The 26477-nt window shown below is 32.8% G+C and overlaps 1 protein-coding gene across 1 annotated transcript in view; it reads left to right on the forward strand.

Moving 5' to 3' along the window:
- NLGN1 (neuroligin 1) overlaps positions 1 to 26477 on the forward strand; it is a 957494-nt gene that overhangs the window by 67207 nt on the left and 863810 nt on the right. The gene's annotated exons all lie outside the window — the stretch shown is intronic.

The following is a 26477-nucleotide window of genomic DNA, read 5'->3' on the forward strand; positions in this document are numbered from 1 at the left end:
CTCATAACACGTACAGTGAACTAAGGTAGCTGGTAGATATTTGAAGTGTGTGCATGTGGATATTTTGTGTATTGCTAGTCAGTACCATTCAGCTATGCAGTTTTCTCTGTTTCACCTAGTATTTCTCATGGGTGAAATTGTGCATAAGTGAACACCAAATTCAGTTATGCTCAAATTGTTCCCTAATATATCAATTGCATTGGAACAAATTTGCATTTTCAAAACAAGAGTTTTGCCGCAGGTTGCTGCAGATTGTCTGCATTTCTGTGCTTAGGGACCTGACTCTGGTTGGTCTCCTCTTCTACCACTACAGAAATTACTTTTGGGATCTGGTAACCACCACTCACTTTTCCCCTGCAGAGTAGGAGCTGTTACCACAGCTCCCTGTTATTACTAACCCTGGATGATTTCACCAGTGACTGTTAGTTTCACTTAACCTTGACCACCCTTTGTAAATAGTCCCTTTAATACATGCCCATCAATTACCTATGCTGTTTGAATTTGCCATGTGTCTTTCCAGTTCTGGACAATGTTCAAATGTGATTAGCGATGTGAAGAGGTAAGGATGAATGAGGGCTTGGTGGAAGACATTGAATTTAATTTTTACTGGTGTTCACTAAAATATATTTTAACGAACTGGTTTTGTACACAGCAGCCAGAGAGACCATTTAAAAGGTAAGTTACATTAAGTCATTCTTTTTCTCTAAACCTCACGATGGCTTCCCTTTACTCCTAGAGTAAAAGCAGCGGTCTTTTCAGTGGTTTGTGAGACCCGGCATGGCCTGGTTTTCTGTTGCATCTCTGAATTCATTACTCTCTAGTATCAATTCTCCATTTTGCTCCATTTGTTCCAGAGATGCTGGCCAAATTGTGGTCCTAGAGCATACCAGGAGCACTTTTCAATAATGTAGACACGTGTTTGTGGAGGTATCTTAACTGAAGACATTTGAAGGCTGTTTTACTGGATTAGGAGTAAAATTGGTAAGAGGGAAAATTTCTTTCTAAGTATGAGGGCACTTGACTTTTCTGACTGGGTCAGACGATTCATTCAGCCACTGAAAAACCTAGTGATATTGTTCAAAATGCAATGTTTTGAAATCATGCAAATATGACTAATGAATAGTCTAATGAAAAGGGAGACTACCAAACTACCACAGGCTCTTGGAAATCATCCAGAAAGTCTAATGGCTGACCCAGGTAGTAATTTTATCATCCCTGAAGCTGGTCATCTAGTCAGGGCCTGGAAATAGTTCAGGTTTCATTTTATCTGTTATTAGAATTCAATTATAAATCTTTTTTTCTTTTGAGTGAAAAAAAAAAAAAGTGTATCTTCTAGCTCAATTGCTCCAGCCAGGCAATATGGCAATAATTTACCACAATTTGTTTGATTAAAATCTAGACCTTCTTTTGTGTTTAAGGTTCATTTCCAAAAAGTTCTGAAACCCAGAAATTTTCTCTCACAATCTAACAACCCCATCCAGCTTTGCTTTTAGCCAGAGCACAGCCAGAATCTTGTTCACTCTTCAAGGTTCATTTATATTTTGCTGGAAAATGTTCTTTTCAACATTTTTATAACCATCACCAATATCATAAGCTCTTAAATTATTTAAGACAGACAAATGAGGGAAACTCCTTTAACGACACAAAAAATTACATTTTATATTTTGAAAGTTTAAAGAATGTGCCTTTTTTTTTCTTCCCAACTTTCTTAGCTTTAGCTAGGGTAGATGAATTTTCTCATCTTGGAGTTTCCATATGTTCACACATAAGAAAACCAAGGGATCTATTTCCTTATATTTATATTTGAGAATAATTTTTATTGAACTTTCAGAACTTGTTTAGGATTAATTTTATTAAATTGAAATCACTGAGTTAGCTAAAAGACAAGGCTACCATTTATGATAATCTGATTATATGAAATATTTAAATTAGTAATATATTTCACTGTTCTTGAATGGTTCAAAACAACAATGAAAGAAAAAATTAAATTTGTATATTTAAGTTTTGTGAATAGCAGTTACACAAATTCTTACAGAGCATTAGTAGAATAATGATATCTAAATCATAACAATATTGATTCAATCAAGTTTTGATTCATTCGATATATTTAGAGCACTGATTATGTGGAAATATAGTACTAAAATAGCAAAGGAGAGTGACATTTTATACTATGTTTTTATATCAAGGGACACATTAGCTTGAAAACTGGTAAATCATAAACTTTTTGGGCATCTAAATTACATTTTTTTTTGCTTCCTTGTAATGAAAAAAATCTTCCACATGTAGAAGATGTTCACAGCTAATGCTATTCTTTCTTTGTTTACACTATATTCATTTCTCACTGACTAGAAGTCAGACACCTGAAGAGTAGGAATCTTACAGTTTTTCTGTATTCTTCAAGAATTTAACTGAAGTGTAAGTCAAGGAATGGAAACTGAATAAATATGTGAGTGATATAAAATAATTCATGTAATCATGTGGAAGTTTAGTGACTTGACTGATAAAATATCTGCAAAGTTGAATTTATGTTTATGTAGATGTTCAGTTACTCTTTATACATATTCTCAAATTGAAATAAGCTATTATTATAGTCTTACAAATACTAAGGAGAGAGTGAATTAGAAATACTATTCTCAAGTTATTGTAAAAGTTTGATATAGGGAAATCTTAATCAGGAATTGTTTCTCTTCAGATATTGTGTTTTCTCTTTCAAAAAAGTCAGATACTCAGGAAGGATTCTAGGGGAAAATAATACAGGGTATAAAAGAAAAATGTAAAACAATGTTAAAAAATCTAGTGACAATATTTTTATACAGTCATACTGAAAAAGAACAGAACAGCCATTGTACAATTTGACCAGATAGGGCAAGTGTATAAAAGGGACATGAAATGAAATAATTTGGTATCTTTATAACAGCTGGCTTACAGTGAAGCCCCAAACAGGAAGGTGCACTCTGAGGAGGGCACTGATGGTACTGACATTAAATAAAGATCAACAGAGACTCACTTTCTCAGCAAATTTTCTATTCTTGTGTAGAAACAGAAAACATACAGTGATCGGTGCAACATCTGTTGAATTATTTTTAATGTTCCAAGCTAGAAAGGGCTTTTCAGTTTGAGAAACAGCATTTTAAAAAGAAAGAAGAGAAGAAGAAGAAGAAGAAGAAGAAGAAGAAGAAGAAGAAGAAGAAGAAGAAGAAGAAGAAGAAGAAGAAGAAGAAGAAGAAGAAGAAGAAGAAGAAGAAGAAGAAGAAGAAGAAGAAGAAGAAAATGTGGCACGAAATTAGGAAAGAAAATATTTATGTAAAGAAATCTTCACAAGAAATACTGTAAATTCCTGGCTTAAAATATGTTGAGAGGCAGCTTGATGGCATAGCTGAAGGAGACAGACAAGGATTATGAGGTTTATTTTTTTGTATAGTGACAATTAAATGCATCAGCAATTTGGTACAGTTGGGCTTTAGGAAAGACATAATTTTTGTCATGTTCCTTCTGCTTGCTGATTTATGGGAAGACTATAGCATTGAAGAAAAAGAGGGTAACAGCTATCTGTCTAGGATGAAGTAGATCCCATATAATGTGGCAATTGCAGGGAGGTGGCAGGAAGCTGACAGAAGATGGTGACTTCTCATTCTTGAAAGTCAAGAAGGATTTAACATCAAACACAAAGTCTCACTATAAAGAAGTAGGAGAACAGAACATGGATGATGTGATTATAAGAAGCCTAGTGAGGATGCCAACTGAAGTAATTTCTGGGCCAAACTGAATGTAACTACATATAGCAGTCTTGGAAGTTAATCAAATCTATTTATGTTCAGCACTGAATATAGATTATTAACAACAAATAATTCCTTGTTCTTTTGTTTAATTCTCCTGGTTAAGATTGACAAATAATTAGTTGGCTATGTATTCCATTTCAATACTAATCAACTAAGGTCTTTTTACATAGTCAAACACTATTATTGACTGAATCTGATCCTGTTTCAGGTATGGGCCAGTGAAGAAAACAAGGGTGAATATGAAGAATAAGCTATTTGTCAAAGGAGTTGCCTGTATTTATAAGAAGACTAAGAAAATAATGGTTATTTCTTGGCTTTTGGAATTCTTCTTTATCTTTGGAATAATTTAATACATTCATGATAAGCCCTTAAAATCAGTTATTGAACAATTATGAAATAATAGTTTCTTTACTACAGTCTTCATCTTAATGTAGCATTTGTCAGGAATTCCAGAGGTTTTGAAAGAAAATTTGTCTTATTTCTATGAATACTTCACTTGCAGTAGTCATATTACTTCTACTTTACAAGTGAAACAGTCTCTGGGAAAAAGAATTTTAAAGCATTCTAAAGAGGAAAGAACAATAGTTTTTAAAAACCTGCTAGAAATGCAAAGAGAAATAGAAACACATTAGTACAGTCCATGCTACAGTCCATGCATAAGTGAAGTAATATAATGATAAGGTACATGTAAAAATCTTTACCCTGAAAACACTACCTTTTAACATGCCTATGGGTTAGTCATAAAAATTACAAAACTAAGACAAGTAAAGTTCCATAACCCAAACAGACTAATTGCCATAGTGAAAACAAAGGAAGTTTCAGAGACAAATAATACACATCCACCTGCCCTCCACAAACCCCAGATCTTAAGAGTAGGTAGTGTTGAAAGGATATTCTACCAAATATTTAAAATTAATATATCAAAAGAGAAAAATAACATAATCATCTACATAGATACCAAAAGGTAATAGATAACACTTAATATCTAAAATAAAAATCAATGCAAACTCCTATAATATGATAAAATATGAATAAACATATTCACACTATAATAAAATAGTAATAGATGGATATTTTCACAATACGTTAAAATTGGAACAGATGAGACTTTCATAGTTGTGACTAATATATCAACCCAAAGCTGGCTTTGGTTTTTGGCACTAAAGACCAGAACCAGATAAGGATATCTGCTATCATCTTTATTATTTAACATTGTTATAGAAGTAGTGGCCAATGCAGTTAGACAACAGAACAAAGAAAGAGGCATAAAAGTAGAATATAAAAAGGATCATTGCTATCAGCCAAAGTGTTTACTTAAGACACCTAAAAGAATCAATTTAAAAATTATGACAAGTTAAAACTTAGCAGATGACTATGTACAAATTTAATATGCAGAAATCAATAAAATTCAATTATAAAACCAAACTAGTTAGAACTAGTTAGAAATTAGTTAGAAAACCTAATAGAAGAAATATCCAAATTAAAAATGCAATGATTACATACATAGAATTAATCAAAAAAAGATATATATTCATATTTATTTACATACATATAATTTAACAATAGACAGAAGATAAATGAACAGATCCCTAATCCTAATGGTTGATTTTGACACATTTCTTTCTGACAATAAATAATCAATCAGACAAAAACAATAATTGAGGATATTAAACATTAAAAAAACATAATTAATAAGCTGATTTGATGAATATATGTAGAATCTTGCATACATAGAAAATACTCCCTTATTTTCAGCATACATAGAGTATTTACCAAAATTGAGCAAATATTAGAACTCAAAATAAATATCAGCGAAATTATTATTATGCATTCCTTATTTTATAACTTTGATGTAATGAATTTAGAAATTGGAGCAAAAACTCAATTCCTACATTTCGAAGTGTAAAACAAACAAAAAACCAAAAACAACCTTTCTAAGAAATCTATAGTCCAAAAAGGAAATTATAATGTGAATTATGAAATAATTATTGAATAACAAGAGAAATAAAAACTTGTAAAATAATAAACAGATTTTTTTTTTCATTTAAGTTCATATGTTAAAAAAGAAAAAGAAATGCAATAATTAGCTCAAAAGCTTAAAAAATAAAAACTCAGGAGGACCCAAATGGGTAGAAGGAAAGAGGTAAAAGACAAGAGTTAATACAATAAAAGACAAAGGGAAAATAGAGAGTTTTAAAATAAAATAGTCAAATAATCTGTAAAACTGATCAAGGAAAATAAACAGAGCAAAATTGAACAATCTTAGGAATGGATTAAAGGCACAACCACAGATTTTAAAAATCTCTACATTGGCAAAACAAATTTATGAAATGGACAATATTCAAAATTTAAATTAACACAACTTACTCAAAAAGAAAGGGAAGGCATACTAGATGAATAACCATTAAAGAAAGTGAATTAGTAGTTTAAACATAGTCATTCTCATTATTCACATTAGATATGTTCCATAAAGTCACTATGAACACTAAATTAGGAAATCTGAACCATTGCTGGTAGGGGAAAATGCAGTTAGATTTCTGAGAGAGAATTACATAGTCTTGCTTTATGTGTGTTTCTGTTGAAGACACTGTATAGAATATATACTGTTGATTCATTAACATTGAACTCATGGCCAATTGCATTAACATGCTGAACAAAGCTTATGTAAGTCATATATTCTCTATAAGGCACATCACAGCCTTCCTGCACTTAGGAATACTAAACAGAACTTCAGCACTACACTTCGAGACCATTTAAGCAGCAAAATCACCAACTGAAAGTATGAAAACATGAAAAACGAGTCATAACTGACCACTAAAAGGGTACTTGTTTACATTATGAGATCTGGAACAAGAAGGCAATGTCACCTTGTTTGACCTCAGGTAGGAACAGTGACATTGGATGACTCAGAGTGTTTGAACATCTCTGCATGTTTGTGAATGAATGCAAAAACACTGTGTTAATTCATTTTGGGGTTACAAATACATTTTAATAATTAGGCAAATTTAGAGATACAGAGTCCTCTAATAATGAGGATTGACTTTATATCTAAAAAATTACAAAGCCCAGTTTTTCTTCATAAAAAGGTTTTATAAATTTTCAAGAAATTGATGTTCTGCATCTTATATAAACTTCTAGAGAAGAGAAATAATGAAAAGCTTCCTACCTTATTTGTAGGTTTGATAACAAAACTAGATAAGGAAGGAAAAATATTGGATAATCCACTTAATAACATAGAGGGCAAATTCAAATAAAGTACTATTAGCAAACCAAACTAGAAAACTATTCACATAACCAAGTATTTATGAAAAGTTTAACAGAAAACAATAGAAGAGTTCTCATTGTTAACAGATTAAAAGAGGAGAATCCTATAATCATCTCAAAGTGCAGAAATGAAAAAAAAATTGCAGAAAACTCATCTTTTTTTTGTTGTTGTTGTTGTTATTAAAAAACTAAACAAAGCAAAGCAAAACCCTACCTTTTATTGCCCTAGGTTTCTGGTTCCCAGATTTCAGCTTATATCCAAATTATATAGCAGGCATGTTAAAATACAATTTGCTCTGCCCTACTCCTATTATTTCTGACTCAGCTGATCTGGTGTGAGGTCAGAGCATCTTCATAAGCATCTAACAGGTTCCCAGATGCTGACACTGCTGGTCCAGACACTTTGAGAACCACTGCCATAGGGGACGTAGTTCCAGTATAATCACTATTTTAATTTTTCAAGAACAATTAGAAATATAGAATTTTATATAAAATATTCAATTTTAAAATAATGCTGACCAGTCCAAATTAATCATATTGTTTTGGTGCATATCTGATGGGTATATATGCCTTAAAAATGTAAAGATGGATGTTTCGTGGTTTGTAATTTTACTCCCACTTATGTCTGCCTCAGTTTATATCTCTATTGAAGAAGTCCTCCAGAATTACTCTGACCTTCATATTTAATCATCAGCTGCTTTATGATCATCAATTTGATATATGTATAATTGATCCCAAATCAATAATTCTAGTAGGTTTCCAACATATAAATTAGGCCATGCACTGTTTCCACATAGCTTGCTTTGCAATAATTATTTATAGTGTCATATGGTTGCTAGACTTATCAGAGTGATCACTTTGTAAGGAATATAAATGTCTGATTGCTATGTTGTACACCTGAAAAACTAATATAATATTGCATGTCAACTATAATTGAAAAATAAATTAAAAAAAACAAGACAGAAAAGAAAAGGATTCTTTTGATATAGATTTTTGCTCAAAGAAGTTAATGCTTCTTTATTCAGAGAAGAAAATAATGCAAATTAGAAGTAGAAAATAACTGAATTTAACTAGGATTTTCTGTTTTCTATGTGGGATCGTGAGCAAAAATACAAACATTAAAATGAGAAAGCTTGATCTGTGCATTAATAATCTTTTTTTGAAGCTTAATATACACAGATTTTACTGTACAATCATTTTTTTTTTCTATTTGAGGTTTGTTGTTCCTGGTATCTAGGAGTAGCATTTAGTGTCATATATTTAAGCAGGATAACCAGAGAGAAAGCACAAAAGCTTTTTATTTTTTGTCAACATGCCAGTTGATTTTTATACAGTAATTATTTTTGTTCTGAAGATATTTGTCATCAATGATACATTTGACAACATGTTTTATAAAGCTTAAGTCATCATTTAAAAGAAAACAGTGATACTTGCAAAGTATTTCCTTTTAATTTAGCAATTTTATTTCCATTTTTAAAGAAGTGGGTAAATTTTACTCTACCAACAAGTGATTAATGAATGGCAGAACCTACCACTCAAAACTCAGCCTGAGAATGAAGTTAAGCTCATAGCTACGCAAAGGGTCTGGGGAATGAGTCTTACATTAATGAAAACAATTCCTCGAATGAAAAAAATCTTAAAGAATATGATTAAAACATTATATTTCCTTATGATATATATTTTTTCCTATAAATGTAAATAAACCCCGAATTCGTAAATAAAATTTTGATGGTTTTAAGAAAAATGTTGGTCATTGGTCTAAAATGGAGATAATTTTTTTCACTGCTAGGTGCTAAAAAACTGTTTTTGAAGAAATAAGAATTCAGTTTCTCCATGAGGAGGAAAATTGAAAGCAGGAGTAAGAAATAAATTAGATAACACGAGTTATAATGAAAAGATTTCATTCATGTTTCTTGGCTTTTTTAAAAAAATGGGTTTTCAAAATACAAAGCAAAAAGCAGTGATTTTATATGTGGAATCAAACATTTGCATCCTCCAAAGATTTATTTTGGTCTCTAATACTTAAAGTAAATCAAATTGATTAATGGATTACTGTAAATTCTCAATTGTCATTTAGGCTTCTTGTACTAGAGTGGAGGTCTTTATCTATCCATAGAGGGCTTTTTAAATGACTTACATCCATGACTTTAAATCCCTTTTCCTTAGTTCTTTTTGAAGTTTATTTATTTTATTCTGTTTCCACCATCAAGGACATCCATGCTTTAGTTTTATGTTCTCTTTGTATTCCCACATTTCTAGGTGTACTTAGAGTTTTTTTGATATCTTTTAAATTTCTGCATCACATCAGTTTCATTCTGGCAGATGCAGCCTCTAAAATAAGCTGTGTGATGCACTTAAACCTAAAATAAACCATTATTTGAGGGTTAGGTGCGTCATACCTGCAAATAACCTCATTTATCTAGAGAAATGTATTTAATGCTATTGTATAAATACCAGTGTTTCAGCATGCTCTATAATACCATCTGTCACTTCTTTTCATATAATACATAATTCAATGTATCCTTTATTCCATTTTTTGAGATGCTGAGTTCTTGCATATATCTCTACATACTTTGACAAGAATCCAGGTATATTATGAAAAGTATATCAAATATTATCCAAGATAAAATTTTAATGCATGTTGAATCAAGTACCTTCTCTATTGCTAAGATATACATACACCAAGGTGAGCTTATATCATTGGCATATTTCACTAACTTCTTTTAAAGTATATTTTTAAACACAGTGTTCTGGAAAGTAGAAAAGTAACTGCTGTTTCTATTAGAGAAATGTCAGTTTTTCGCTGGTTATGCCATAGGGGGCACCTCTGCTAGAGAAGCGGAAGAGAGGATAATGAAAACAGAAAATGGTAACATGTTGCTGTGAAATGGGCTTTTTTTTTTTTCTCATAACTTTGCTTGAAACATTTTTTTTTTCCAGATAAGAATAAGATCTTAATTAGATTTATATTCATAGGAATGTAGATCCAGAATACATACCACAAAAAAAAGGTTAGACTAACAAACATTTGTTGAGTAAGTATTAAGTGCAGGCATGAGGCTAGGTTGAGACCCTGAAATAGATCAGATCCCAGGAGCCCCTGCTCTAGTGGGAAGACAGACACACAGGACTTTTACTGAGCATCAGTGTTATTGGCATAATGGGAGAGAGCCTGGTGACAGTAGAGCTACTGAAAGAGGTGCCTAATTCACCACTGGAAAGAAGGAAGTGCCAGAGATGAATTTTCAAGGGAAGTTTACCTGAGCTTCATTTTGAAAAATGAGTAGGAGTTAATTGTTTAGGTTGTTTTTGATCATGTATCATCTAATCCTTTTAGGGAATGGAAATTCTGAACTTATCTTGTCATGTACAATTCTGTAGGTTGGATCCAAGAAGACAGTTCATATACTCTTTTCCACCTTCTTACATACACATGTACACACGTTATTTTTTTTTTTAATGTGTGGCTTTACAATTAGATACATTGTTTTATAGTTAGAACTATATAATGTGTGTATATATATGTGAGAATATATGACAGGAATTATGTATTAGATGATCACTTTAATGTAGCTAAAATATACCTTCTAAAGCAAAATTGCATATTTCTCCTCACACTGACTTTTCCTTTAAACTTGAAGAACACATGTTCTTACAATATGACACAGAAACAGATAATTCTATTGGCTATGGTCTGTATTTCTTTTTTCTTTTGAATACATTATCTCATTGCTGTGGCAGATTCTTCTTTATTTCAAAAGTCCCCAAAGTAAAATTAAAAGAACGAATGTATGCTTGTTCCATGGGATCCCTTTTAGGGAAGCAATATCCTTATAATCTAGCTTCAACTCTTTTCCACAATTTTGAAGAGAGGACAATTAATATCCTAACATACTTATCTTTTTGTCTAATAATGAGATATACATGTTATAAAATGCATGTTATAAACCAGGTTGGTCTTACATGGAACATGTGTTACTTTGGGTATGAATTCCATTTTATCATGGACAAAACAAAGTATCTTAAGAGATGATTTTAATCAATACAGAAACAGAGAAAATACCCTTTTGATAAGCTGTTCGATTGTCTTCTTTAGAGAAGAGCTTCTACCAGGTTAATACGAACAGGCAAATGTTCATGAATGAAGAATAACATTTTCCTTTATTTATTCTTGAAAGACTTTTTATTGGTTCTTCTAAGATCTATTTTTCTAAGCTCTAACTAAGCCAACATAATTACCTTAGGTGATAATGTTCAATACATTTTTTTCCCCTTATCTGGCTGAATAGTTTCATGGTGTTTTATTTATTTTGCTTACTGATTTATGCTATAATATACTTCATATTTATAAAAACATAAAAATAACACATCTTTTTCTCTTGTATCTACTATGCAGCTTAACAAACAGAACATGACAAATACAGATAAAACCCTTTTGTGTATAGCTCCATGATTTTATCGAGTGAGATCAGGCCTGGAATTAACTGATATTCTAAATTTGTTGTTTAGCCTTCTATATGTATTCATGTTTTTACCAATTAAGTGTGTATTGTTAAATAACATATGGTATTACTTTGCATATTTTTGTATCATATTTTGTATATATCCTAGCAACTTAATTTCTACTTAATATTATGCTTTTGATTATTTTTCCCAAATGTAATTCCTGTTCATTTTTCATTGCTGTATAATATTCCATTGTACATCTTCCCCATAATTTATGTGTGCATTCTCATGTTAATATGCATAATTGTTTTCAAGTGTTTGCGATTGCAAGCAAAGCTACTATGAACATTTTATACATCTCCCTGTGCATATGTGTGTATAACACTTTTCTAGGTCATTTAACGATGATATTGCTATTTTAGAAACTATGTGCTTTCAAAACTGCAAAATATTGGTAAATTGACCTCCAAACTTTCTGGTGCCAACTTGCTCTTCCACTAGCAGTTTGTAAGAACTCTTGAAATAAAGACAAATTTATCTCTTTCCTTCCAAAGTGCATAACTTTTCATTCATTGTTGAATAATGTGGTGAGAGTTAGTATTTTTTTCTTGTTTCTGAGCATGAGGGAAGCATTCAGTTTTTCAAACTGAAGTAGTTGTTAGCTGTAGAATTTTATAGATGCCCATTATCAGGTTGATGAAATTACTTTCTAATCTTAGTTTCTGAGAATTTTTGTAACTGTTTTGCTTACTGGTCACAGTTTCTTGTTTCTTGTGCTTTCTAGTTTTTGTTTTGTTTTTGTTTTTTTTTTTGATTGGTTGCTAGACATTGTGATTTTATGTTGTTGAGTGCCTAGATTTTGTAACAGTCCTTTAAAGATGTTGCGCTACTTTTGGAAGACAGTTTAATTATTATGGATCAGTTTGATTCTTCTTAGGCTTGTTTATAAAATTTGATATAGTAGTATGGAATAAATCAGTCTCCTCTGAGTGTCACATTGATCATCAAGCATGGTCCAATCTAGCCTCAGAGTTTGAATGACTTCCTTCCTTGTGTGAGTGCTGGGAATTCTGCAGTTTATAGCACCCTGAAATATTGCCTGGCCTCCTAGAGTTTTGTTGTATGCATGTACAATTTAGTGTTTAACAGTAGGCTTAAAGGGATTTCTATACAGATTCCTGGAGGGTTTTGTTTCTGTTTTGTTTTTGTTTTTGTTTTTTGAATCATTTCTTCATACCTAGAACTCTTCCTTGCAACTTCTAACTACCTTAGACTCACTGATCTGAAATATTTTTCTCTTCAGTAAATGAGAACACATACTCAGCTTTGTAGTTTTCCTCATTCCACTATAATCCAGATTGTGCCTATAGGGGAAGAGATATGGTGCTTATAGGGCTCATTTCTCTCATTTCCCTTTTTTCAGAGACCACATTTGTTTTACCCTGTATATTTTCCAATATCTGAAAACAGGTCTTTGATTTATTTGTTGAGTTGTTTTCAGTAGGGAGTAAATCTCAGATTAAGTCTTGTTGCTCCATCATAGCTGGAAGCACAAGCCTTATTGTTATATTTTTAAAAAATAGACTACATTTTTAGAGCAGTTTTAGGTTCACAGCAAAATTTAGTGGAAGAGACAGAGATTTCCCATATGCCCCTGCCCCCACACATGCATAGCCTCCTTTGTTATCAACATCTCCCACCAGAATGGTTACATTTCTTACAATTGATGAGCCTCTGTTGATGCATCATTATCACTCAGAGTTCATAATTTACATTAGGGTTCATTCTTCGTGTTGTACAGTCTGTAGGTTTGGAGAAATGTATAATGGCAGGTATCCACCATTATAACTTCAGACAGAGTAATTTCACTGCCCTAAAAATTCTTTCTGTCTGCCTATTTATCTCTTCCTCCCCACTAAACCCTAGTAACCACTGATCCACTGTACTTATAGTTTTGCCTTTTCCAGAATGTCATATATTTAGAATCATGTAGTATATAGCCTTTTCAGAATGGCTTTATAGCTCATTATTTTTAGTGTTCAATAGTATTCCATTGTTGGGATGTACAACAGTTTATTTATCTATCCAATTTCCTACTGAAGGACATCTTGGTTGCTTCCAAGTTTTGGGGAATTATGAATAAAACTTCTAGGAACATCTGTGTGCAGGTTTTTGTATGGACCACAAATTAACTCCTTTGGATAAATACCAAAGGGTGTGGTTTATGGATCATATGGTAAGAGTTTGTTTAGTTTTATAAGAAACTGCCAAATTGTCTTCTAGCATGGCTGTACCATCTTGCATTCCCACCAGCAATGAATCTGAGTTCTTGTTACTCCACAGATTCACTAGTGTTTGGTGTCACTGTCCTGGATATAATAGTTGCGTAGTGGTATCTCATTTTAATTTTGATTTCCCTGATAACATATGATAAGGAGACTCTCTTAATGTACTTATTTTTCATGTGCATACATTCCTTGGTGAGGTGTCTGTTCAGATCTTTGGCTATTTTTAAAATCAGGTTGTTTTCTTATTGTTGAGTTTAAAGGATTCATTGTATATTTTAAATAATGGTCCTTTATTAGATATGTCTTTTGCAAATATTTTCTCCCAGTCTGTGGCTGTTCTCGTTCTTTTGACATTGACTTTAGCAGAGCGGAAGTTTTTGATTTTAATGAAGTCTAGCTTATCAATTATTTCTTCCATGAATCATGACTTTGATGTTTTACCTATAAAGTCATCAACATACCCAATGTTATATAGTTTTTTCGTTTGTTATCTCATAGGACTTTTATAGTTCTTGTTTTATGTTTAGGTCTATAATCCATTTTGAGGTTTGCATGTATGTGTGTGTGAAGAATATATTATCTGTATCCAGATTTTTTTTTTTTTTGCATGTGGATGTCCAATTGTACCAACAACATTTGTTAAAAAGATTGTTTTTGCTCCATTGTATTTTCTTTGTTCCATTCTAAAGATGAGTTGATTAATATTTATGTGGGTCTATTTCTGGACTCTCTATTCTATTCCACTGATCTATTTTTCTATTCTTTCACAAATACTATAATGTCTAGACACTGTAGCTTTATAGTGAATCTTGAAGTTAGATAATGTCAGTCCTCTAACATTGTTCTCCTTCAATATCGTGTTGGCTATTATGGGTCTTTTTCCTCTGCATATAAACTTCATAATCAGTTTGTTAATATTCACAAAATAACCACTGGGATTTGATTGGGATCGCATTGAATCTATAGATCAAGTAAGGAAGATCTGACATCTTTACAATATTGGATTTTCCTATCTATGAACATGGAATAGCTCTCTGTTTATTTAGTTCTTTGATATTTCTTCGCAGTTTTGTAGTTCTCATATACATGGTGTGCATATTTTGTTAGATTGAAACCTAAGTATTTCATTTTGGAGGATGCTAATGTACATGGTATCATGTTTTTAATTTCACATTCTACTTGTTCATTGCTGTTATATAGACAAATAATTGAGTTTTGTATTTTCACCTTATATTGTGCAACCTTGCTATAATCACTGCAGGAGTTAATTCCAGGAGTTATTTCGTTGATTTTTTTGTTGATTTTCAACACAGACAATTGTACCATCTGCAAAGATAGGTTTATTTCTTTCTTCTAAATCTGTATATATTTATTTCTCTTTCTTGTCTTATTGAATTATCTAGATCTTTCAGTTCAATGTTCAAAAATAATGATGAGAAAAGACATTCTTGCCTTGCTCCTGATCTTAATGAGAATACTTCAAGTTTTTTTCCATTAAGTATGATGTTAGATTGGTATTCTTCGTCAAGTTTAGAAATTCCCCTCTATTCCTAAGTTTCCGAGTTATTGTTACTTTTAAAAATCACATTATACTGTCGCTGGAGTACGGAAATTCAATTGAGTGTTTTATATTAATCTTCTATCCAGTATCCTTGCTAACTGTTCTTAATTGTAATAATTTGCCTGTAAATACCTTTAGTGCTTTTCTATGATAATCACAGTTTTAATTTTTCTCTCCAAAATCTCAGATTTTAACTATTGTTCTTGTCATTCTGGTCTGACAAGAATAGTCAATATGCTGCTACACAGATGCAGTAATGGCAGGCATCCTTGTCTTGATCTTAATTTTGAAAGGTAATGTTTTTAGAATTTCAACATTAATTATGGTTATCATTGTAGACTTTTGTCAGATAATTTCGATCACTTATGAATGTGTTCATTTGTAAGGTGTCAGAAATTGTGACGAACCTAGTGTCTTGAACACAAAGACGTTATCTTTTCTCATGTGAAAATAAGCCTTGGTATAGACCTTTTCCTCGTGCTTCTGCAATCGCTGCTGCAAGTTCAGCCATCCAGGCTAGAATTCTTTCAAGGAAGACTGGGAAAGTGAGCATTGAGCTTTCTGGCTTATATAATGAGAGCTAGTATTGGAAGAGTAATTAGAATTGTGTGTTAGATTAACCAAACCATAGTGTCTTCAAAACTTATTTTATTTGGGTTAAAGAAATTCTCTTTCTTATTTAATAAGTTTTCTTTTTAATCTTAAGTTGATTTAATATAATGTTTTTGCACGTACCAAAATTATGCTCTTTGTCCCTTAATCTATTAATGTATTGTATTACATTTTGAGAACTTTTAGTATTGCATAATTCCTATGCTTCTAAGATATAAACAAACCAGTCATGATTTATTTTTTAAATATATTGCAAATACATAGTTTTAGAAGTTTTGTGTATGTATGTAATAGGCTATGGTTAAGCCTATTGTGAGCTTAAATGCAATAAAAATACAACACATTAATGACATAAAATTGTGTCATCAGAGTACAGAAAGTAACTGCTTTATATAGTAGCAGATAGGAGATGTTTGGAAACATGGCAGAGTAAGATACGTCCCCAGATCTCTCCCCTTGAGAAAGCAATAAGCGGAACATCTAAAACTCAACAAAAAAACACCCAAACTGCACACCAGTACGTATGAGCATGGGATCTGCACATAAGAGCTATCACAGGTCAAAACCCTGGGTGTTGGGTGGTGCACTGGGAAAAATAAAGAAGCTGCCTCTTGCAGCCGCTGGAGCTCCCTATAAGGCGAAGGAGAGGGGAGATGGAGCGGCAAGTTCCCTGAGCAGCTCTGCCTAGGAAAGCTGTGAGCTGAAATCAAACTGAAATCAAACCTTCTTGGTATAGGTTCATTCTATGTTAAAAGTAAAATTGGCTTATAAATGTTATTTCTTTTTGTGTTCTTTTCTGTTTTGACTGAAAATTATATTGATCTTACAAAATTACTTAAGTTTTTTTCTTCTCTTTTTCTTTTTCAGAAATTTGGTGTAAATTGCCAGTAGAATTACTTGACCTTGGCCTTTTGATATTTTTCTTTGTATTTATGTGAGTTAGAAAGTAGATTTTTATTTACTGATTTAGTTTGTTTAATGATCATAGGTGTTTTTAGGATTTTTCTTTTTCTTCTTAAGTTAGTTTTGGTAAGTTATGTCTTCCTTGAAGATACTTTCTTTGTCTAAGTTTTCAAATTTATTGGCCTAAATTTAGTTATAGTGTTATTTTATTTTTATGCCTCTGTTGTAATTCTATCTACATATTCCTTATCTCTCCTAATTTTTTTACATGAGTCTTCACTATTTCTTTCTGATCAATCCTGATGGAGTTTTGTCTCTTTGTCAGTGTTGTATTAGTTTGTTGATTCTTTTATTATATTTTTCATTTCTTTAAATTTGCCTTCTTTCTTCATTTTTTTCTTCCTTCTGTTTTTTGGGGGTTTCTTTATCTATATCTAGCTTTGCGAGATAGATGCTATGTTGGTCATTGACTTCTTACCTCTCAGCTCCAAATTCATGCTCTTTAAAAAGGGTCTTAGCCTTATAAATATATCTCCTTTGACTGCCAGAGAAGTCTTAAGGGGCATTCCTGCTTCCAAAGTGTTTTGTGTACTAGACTCCTGGAGAATGTGCTTTTTTATCCACAGCTTGGTCTGCACAAAATCTCTAGTGCTAGGTGCCATAGGAATCAGGATCATCTTTCTCCAGCATTTTGCTTTTGTGTGCTTTCCATAGCTCTTAACTTAGGCAGCAACAACAGAGCTAGGAGCCCATGACAGCATGGGGTGGTTCCTCAGCCAAGATTCCTGCTTCCTATTACCCTCCCATCAGTCCTACTGGCACCATGCTGGGGGCTTCAATACCATTTAGTGGAACTACTGCCCAACCTTTGTCCTTAGCAGTGATTCAGAACAATCCAGTTCCAAGATGTACATGAGGAGAGCACTAGGTTTCTGAAGAGGGAGGCTTCTCCAGCTCCTGGTTCCAGTAGCAACATAAATAGTTCCTCTCCTTCTACACTGACCAACACTTCCTGCCCCCAACCTCCCAGTGCCTACCTGTCAGCCTAGCTTGCTTTGTCTTGGAGGTTTATTTCCATTCCTCCTGAGGTGAGCATAGCACTCTATTTCTTAAATTCACAGTGAGGCCCCAACTTCATCTGCTATCTGTTCATCATCAGTCTCAATTTATGTACCAAAGAGTTGTTATAGATTGTCTGGTAGGTGTGGCCCAGCTCTGGCTCAACACTCTGTCAAAATTCTTCGTTATCTAATGGGCAGCAACCACATCTTCTTCAACAAGGTTTGAAACACCCTTTCACATTTGTCCTTCTTTGGACACTCTCCCTCAGGCCTATGATCATTCTCATTAGGGTTCTCTTTCTATCTTTATAGTAACTCTCCTATCATAATTAATAATTCTTTAAATCAAAGTGATAGCAAAATCCTCCTAATTTCTTCTGATTGGACCTAGCTTATACAGATACTAACTAAATTTCAGCATGTTTTCTAATAAAATCATTTAAGACTATCAATTCCCCTATAATAGTGAGATTTTGTGTATGGTAAGATTCGTCTTCTACTACAAGAGTTTTTGTAATATGAATTAGCTCACGTGTGATTAGTAAATAAGAATAATGACAATATAATGCAAACATTGCTTTTGTTCATACGTTTTTAAAAAGCCAATGTGTTCATATTTTGTCTTACCCAAAGTAATAGCAGTAAAACAGAAAGTACACTAAAATAGAAAGTGCACTAATCCTGCTGAATTCTGCCAACTGTGGATGACTTTGGTATTGTACATGTTACTAAGAGAGGAGGCATCTGAGAAATGCAAAGGGAAAGGCTTACAGAAATGACCGACTCAGCAGGTTATAGATTAACCATACCCTACAGATCTTTAAATGGTCTTCTGGAAACTCTTGCCTACCTACAAGACAAACGATCTGTAAATAGATAGGACTGGTGGTCAGAGAATTCCTTCTCCCTTGCAGCCCCCAACCTGAAACTCCTCCTCCCCATCCTGAGTCAAGAGGTGCACGTAGAACCTCAGACAAAGGAATCACACGCCCCTTGCATGGACACTACAGGGGTATATAAGCTGTAAGAAATCTAACCAAAGAGAACTCGTGCTTGGTGCTATTAAGCCTCACACTCTCCACCAGCAATAAAGTCCCCTCCCTCTAACAAAGTTGTCTGAGCATCCAATTTCCTCTGTCGGGTGTCGCTTCCTGCAACAGTACCTGTTCATTCCATGTTCTTCCTAGTTGGCCTAGTTGTCATGTACTTCCTCTTGGAACTACTTGTGTGATTTTTCCTCATCTTGAAGCATTTCCTCCTTGCTATAATTTAGCACCCTCTATGCTTTCTTACATTTTCTTGTGTTTCCTATTGAAAAAAATAGTTTTGTATTTAGTGTAGTATTTATTTAAGACTAAATATGTTTCTTTAACTGTGCTTTTTATTATTTTGTTAGACCTGTTATTCTTTTTATCAGTGCTTTAATTACAAAGTATGTGAATTTTAGGTGTTTTACTCCTAGACCTATCTTTCTTCTGATACCTTCTGTTATTTTTAGTGGGTGATTTTGCAGAAATCAAGTTTTCATAAGAGATATCTATATCATATTATACCCAGAACACCTATTATTTCATTCTCTTTTAAGTTAGAATCTTTCCTAATTTCCTTTGTAATTTATATTTTGACCCATGAGTAATTCAAAAACATGTTATTTAATATCAAAAAGTATAAAATTTTTAAGTTCTTAATTATTAGTTTCTAATTTAATTGTACTTTGGTTAGAGAATGTAGTGGAAATAGTATAGATTTCTTAAATTTATTGAGCATTGCCTAATGGCCGAATCCATTGGACAATTTTTATAACTGTTTTCTAAGTTCTTGTGTGTTCTCTAATTGCTGGATTCAAGGTCTTATATATCAATAGATATGGCCTGAATTTTGATCCTACAAAATTCATGTTGAAAATCTAACTCCCAATGTGACTATATTTGGAGACAGTGTCCTTAGGAGATAATTAAGGTTAAGTGAGGTCATAAAGGTGAGACCCTAATCCCCATAGTACTCGTTACATAAGAGGAAGAAAAGAGATTTCGTTCTCTTTCTCTTTCCCTGTGCAGAAGAAGAGATCATGTGAGCAATCTGTGAGTTGGTGGCCTTCCACAAAGCAAGAGAAAAGGTCTCAGAATGAAACCTACCTGTTGGCACCTTGATCTTGGATTTTCCAGTTTCCAGAACTATGAGAAATAAGTTTCTGTTGCTTAAGGCACCCAGTGTGCTAGATTTTATTAGGGCAGCCTGAGCAGGCTAATATATCGACTTTGTTTATTGTTCAAATCTCTCTCTCTCTCTCTCTCTCTCTCTCTTTCTCTCCTTTCTCTCTTTAACTCTCAGTAACCCAAATAAGTGTATCTTTCACACATGATTATGAATTTTTCTTCTGTAAAATTCTGTTGTTTTGTTTTAATAGTTTTGAGAAATACTATTAAATGCATATATAGTTAGAATTGTATGATATTCCTGGTGAAATGCATCTTTTAAAATTATAAAGTAAATCTCTGTATTTATAAAAAGTCTTTTGATCTTAGTATCTGCTTTGTCTAACATCTATAAAGTCATCTAGCTTCCTTTTAGGTAGTAATTTCATTGTGTATAATTTTTAACATTTTAAGTGCAGTCTATTTGCCATTAAATTTTACATGTATGTCTTATAGGCAATTTAAAAAAATCTATCCTTTTAGTTTCTACGCATACTGTCAATACTGATATTCTGTGGGTTTTTATTTATTCTTCTTTTCTGTGTTTTGTTTCTCTTTACTGTCTATATTTTGATATTCAAGTTTGTTTGTTTTCATTCCTTTTCCCTTCTTGTGCAAGTTTTGAAATTACAGTCTTTTAATAACTGTCCTTAAAATTTTAACATGCATGCTCATGAAACTTAAAATATAAAATTTATCAACATCTTTATTTACTTCTAAAACCACACAAAGATCTTAAAACACTTTATTTCTGTATTATTATTTCTGATTTTTCCCCATCTTACATGTGACTATTGTCATTTTTTAGTTTCACCTTGGTCGATAACCCTTAAAATAGTTATTGTTATTATTATGATTTAATCAATTATTGCATTTCTTTATCTTTAAAAATTTTATTACTCTTTCTTTTTATAATTTGATCTCTTGATTCAGTTTTTCTCTTTCTGAAATACAGTTATGTGCGGCAGAGTGATATTTCAGTCAATGACGGACTGCATGTACAATGGTGATCCCATATATCTGAATGGCGATCTGAATGGTGATCTTCAGAGTACATTGCTATAAAATTTTTGACGAGGACCTAAGATCCTGTTCAAGGACACAGATCTATAGAAGCTTTCTTAAGAAGTATTAAGTGACATTTCCCCCTAAGTAAAAGGTTCCTATTTTATGAATACCACCAAGTTACCTAATTTGACCATTGCTCCAACATGCAATAGCCAAAAACACATTGCCACAACAATCCCATTGTTCCTTTATCTCCCTATCTTTATTTCTTATTTCCACTGATCTTCAGGCCACCTTTCACTCCCTCCTGACAGTCACTATTATGGTGATCTACACTTAACCCAGTTAGTTTCTCCTCGATATTTTCAATTAATCCAGCCCTTATCCCTGTTCATGGAGCAGCATTGACAGCATCTATGTTCTGCTTCCAAATTTGTCAGAAGAAAGTAGTGTGAAGACTTGGGAGACAGTGTTTATAGAGTCTACAGTAGTGCACAGTAATGCCCAAGGCTATCACATTCACTCCTCACTCAATGACTCACCTAGAACAACTTCTAGTCCTGTGAGCTTCATTGATGATAAATGCCCCATACAGGTGTACTATTTTTTTTATCTTTTATACCACATTTTTACTGTATCTTTTTATGTTTAGATACATAAATACTTTCTATTGTGTCACAGTCATCTACACTAGTCAGTACAGTAACATGCTGTATGTGCTGTATGGATTTGTAGCCTAGGAGCAATAGGCTATGGCATATAACCCAGGTGTATAGTTGGCTATGTCACCTAGGTTTGTATAAGTGCACTCCATGAGTTCACATAATAATGAAATCTTCTAATGGAGCATTTCTCAGAACATACACTTTTTTGTTAAATGATGCATGACTGTATTTCCATTACTACATGACCAAGTGACTGTTCTATATTTACTATATATACTCATCTATCTTAATCTATGTCCTCAAAATAGTCATGTCTATATCATGTCTATATTAAATGTCTTCACCCTATCTAAAAAAAAACAAAAGACAATTGAAGTATTATCTAATGATAAGTTCAAAATTTCTGGATAGTACATAAGTCTCCCAAGTCAATTCTAATTTTAGAGCCTCATGTTTTTCTACATATGGATAATTGGCAAATATACTTTAGTTTCCAAATACTTGATATAAAATGATGAAAATGAATGTGATTACTGTAATAAAAAGAAAGTGGGAAACAAAACACAGGGGTCATCTCTGATTTATACGATAGATAACATCCTTCTAAGAGAGAATAACAAGGAATCACTGCTCTGGAAAGGATTGACTTGCTGGGTCTGATAGTTTGACTTATTCTTGGAAGGACCTTTCCCATCCATGACCTTTTATGGCTACATTTGGGGAAATCATTGAGAGCATGCTCCAAGTGGAGAGAGACCATAAATTAGAACTTTAAACACCATTTTGTAAAATTTCTGATACTTCCTCATAGTAGTTTACATGGTTCTCTCTCACTATTAGGCTAAAGTTTTTGAGGGCAAGGGCTCATTTTATTTGCTTTTTCTCTCCAACATGAAGCACTGTGCTGGGTGTAAAATAAGCAATTAATGAATGTTTGCTGAAAGAATCAAAGAATAAGTAAATGGGCCAATGAGGTGATTGAGTAACAGAGCTAGATGGAGAGATGACCTGGTCCTACTGTATTTTCAAGAAAATAAATGTCTAAATGGAGATAATAGAAAACCAGTAATTATTTATTTTATGAAATACACTCATCTTCTCTTATCTGTGGTTTCACTTTCTGTGGTTTCAGTTGCTGAAGTCTAAAAATATTAAATAAAAAATTCCAGAAATAATCAATTCATAAGTTTTAAATTGTGTGCTGTTCTGAATAGTGTGAAGAAATCTCACGCTATTCTGTTTCATCCCACCCAGAAGTGAATCATCCCTTTCTCCAGTGAATCCACCAAATATACGTTACCTGTCCTTCAGTAGCTCCTGTGGTATCACAGTGATTGTGTTCAGATAACCCTTATTTTACTTAATAGTGGTCCCATAGTGCAAGAGTAGTGATGCTGGCAATTCAGATTTGCCAAAGAGACGCCGTAAAGTGCTTACGTTAAGTGAAAAGGTGAAAGCTCTCCTCTTAAGGAAAAAAAAAAATCATATGCTGGAGTTGCTATGGTAAGAACAAATTTTCTATCCATGAAAGTGTGAAGAAGGAAAAAAGAAATTCATACATGTTTTGCTGTAACAGCTCAAACTGCAAAAGTTATGCCCATAGTGCGTGGTAAGTGCTGAATTAAGATAGAAAAGGTATTAAATTCATGGGTGGAGAACATGAAGAAAAAATGACGGCAATGTGTTGCACCAGAAAGCATTTTGAGTCTGTAGGAAACTTCAGCAAGGGATTCCCTGAAAGGGGTGACAGCAAGCCATTTAACTGTAAGTAACAAATGCTTACACAGATTCAAGAATAGGTTTGGACTCAGAAATATAAAAATTACTAAAAAAGAGTGAGAGAGACCACATTCATGTAACTTTTATTACAGTGTATTGTTATAATTGTTTTATTTTATTATCAATATTATTACTCTCTTACTGTGACTAATTTATAAATTATGTATGCATAAGAAAAAATAGTACATATAGGATTTAAAACTATCCATGATTTTAGGCATCCACTGGGGGTCTTAGAACGTATCCGCCACAGGTAAGGGAGGACTACTGTACAAAGTTTGACATTTTGTTTCATATAAAATTAAATTTTCTTCTTGGATGACTCTTGTTTAATAAACAGCAAGATCTTACATAAGAGTCTAAATCAGATTTGTCCTATGTAATAATCTTGAAGATTTTGAATTACTTTGAGGAAATACCTTTACTTGTCAATCAAATATCTGACATTATATAAAGATTTAATCATCTACACCTCCACAGGGCTATTAGATTTAGTTGGTGATTTTGCAATCGCTTTCTTTTTTCTGGATTGAAAGGAAGATCTGCAAAGCAATTGCCCATTTATAAATCCTATATATATATGTTGCTTATTTAGTCCTTATTCTTTCAACAAAGGTTATAGAAAATTGAATAAGATTGTTATTTTCTTCATTATTTTAATAAGTCCTTGTTTGAGAAAGGAGGCTGAATGTTGACTTGAACGGCCTTTAAACAACTGCCACTTGAATCTGATCCTTACCGAGCTTGTTAACAATTTAAAAAGCTGCAGAGATGTCAGTAATGTTCTGGAAACTTTTTCTAGTCTTTTGTGTAGATAATTTCATAATTGTTCTTACTTTTTGAGGTATTCCCTGTCTTTGAAATAAGCTTTATTTTAAGCAGAGGTTTCCAAATGACTTTTGTCATTTATGAACTACCTTTATGATTGCAAAATCTTGAAAACCGCTATAGTTATTTTTAAGATATTTTTAAGATATAGTTATTTTTAAGATATTTTAAGATATAGTTATTAAGATATTTTTCTTCAGATCAATTTGCACTTTCACTTAAATACTATATTTAAGGAATCTTTGTCCTATTATTAAAATGTAAAAGCAATATCTCTTTCTATAGATAGCTTACTATAACAACAAATTCAATAGAAGCAAACAAAAATCATTAAATTCTAGCTAGATATTGCCATCTACTAAAAGAACAGGAGCCCGAGATCTGATTTTTATTATGAAAAAATAAAGGTTAGCTCATGTTAGAGATGTTAAATAAATTTTAGCCTTAAATTGAGATTTCCTCTTTGACATTGTTAGGTTAAAAGAAAAGGAAATAATGTTCTTGCTATTTGAGTTAACATTATTTTTACTACATTCTGCTATCAAATGCCATGTCCAATGTTACCTAAAGGCATGTTCCTACCACCAATATAGTTCCTATCCTTTAATTTTTGGAAATACCATTCTAAAGAAATAGCTTTCATGTTGTATAATGTTTTAAATTGTGTACTTATGTATGTATGTGTGTATATATATGTATGAGAGATGTGTGTGCTATAGAGATATAAAATATTAAAAGCTTGGGGGTGGCTCCATAGTGTGGCAGTGAGCATGTCTGCTTTACATGCAGAAGGTCCTGTGTTCGCATCCCAGGTGGAGCCACGTACCATACCCCGGGTGCGCCAGGCCCCCCGAGTGAGCTGGGGGTGCCAGGCCCTGGCTGCACTAGGTCCCGAGTGCACCCGGCATGTGGGAGGAGACACCCCACCTTCATAGATCCATCTCTTAAGGGGAAAACGGCAACATCCATAGGTCAGGGGTAGAAGGGGCGAGGGAAGCTTATTGCTTATCTATATATGTAAAAATTTCCTTCAGAGCTAGACCAACACCAACTTCAAAGAAAGTTTTTTTGTATACTATTTTTTGTATAAATATTTTCCCAACATTCTGACTTAACATGTTGATTTTCATTTAATAGCTATATAGTTTCATATAAAAAAATTAAGATTTTCTCATTTTCAATAGAAAAAAATTAGTTAATTCTGATTTTTGTTTTATCAATTTTTGATTTGGGGCCTCTCTTTCTACCTCTTCCTCCTCTTCTGCACAGATACTACTAATATGTCCTGTACTCAGCCAGAATGATCTTTTATGAAATCAGATAAAAATTTTGAATCTGCTTTAAAATGGCCCATGACTTTCTCGTAGTTTAAAGGAAAATTTCGAATGTATGATAACCTGCAGATCTTCCATAATCTGGCCCCTGTTTATCTCCAGCAGTGCCTCATTTCCCTAGCTCACCACGGGGAGCCCCTTGCTCTTCATTTCTGTTTTCATACATGTCAAGCTTTGGCTGCTTTAGATCCTTCTCACTTGCCGGTTTTTGTTTGTTTTTATTTTGTTTTGTTTTGTTTGTTTGTTTTCCTGAAATTCTTTTCACCAGGGCTCTACTCTTCCTTAAGACTCTTTCTCTTCCTTAAGACTCAGGTTAAGACTTTTCTTGACTGTCCCTCTATACCCTTTACGAATGGATCATTCCTTTGTGTAGTATTCTCTACCTGTTTCTTCTTTATGTTTAGTATTTTGAATATATATTTATTTCTTCCCTACTATACTCTAAGCTCTGTGAAGGCAGGGCTTTTAGTTATTAGTTTTAGTTGCCAGGGCCTATTCCGTCCCAATACCATCTTTGGTATTTAGAAGCATTAAATATATATTGAGTGAATTAATCCTCTTCAAAGAGTTGTTTTATTTGTTTAGTAGGCTGCCTTGATGATAATCTCACTTTTAAATAATTTCTTTGTTAAGAAAGGGGTGTGTGCTATGTTCAGTTTTGAAAAAGAGTAAACAGTTGAATAGCTTCCCTTAGTTTGTAACAGTGCTTAAAACTAATTGTAGTGACTGAGCATAAGGGGCAGCATAAGCATCA

The sequence above is a fragment of the Pteropus medius genome, unplaced genomic scaffold (genome assembly GCF_902729225.1).
Source record: "Pteropus medius unplaced genomic scaffold, Ma_sr-lr_union100, whole genome shotgun sequence".
NCBI lineage: Eukaryota > Metazoa > Chordata > Mammalia > Chiroptera > Pteropodidae > Pteropus > Pteropus medius.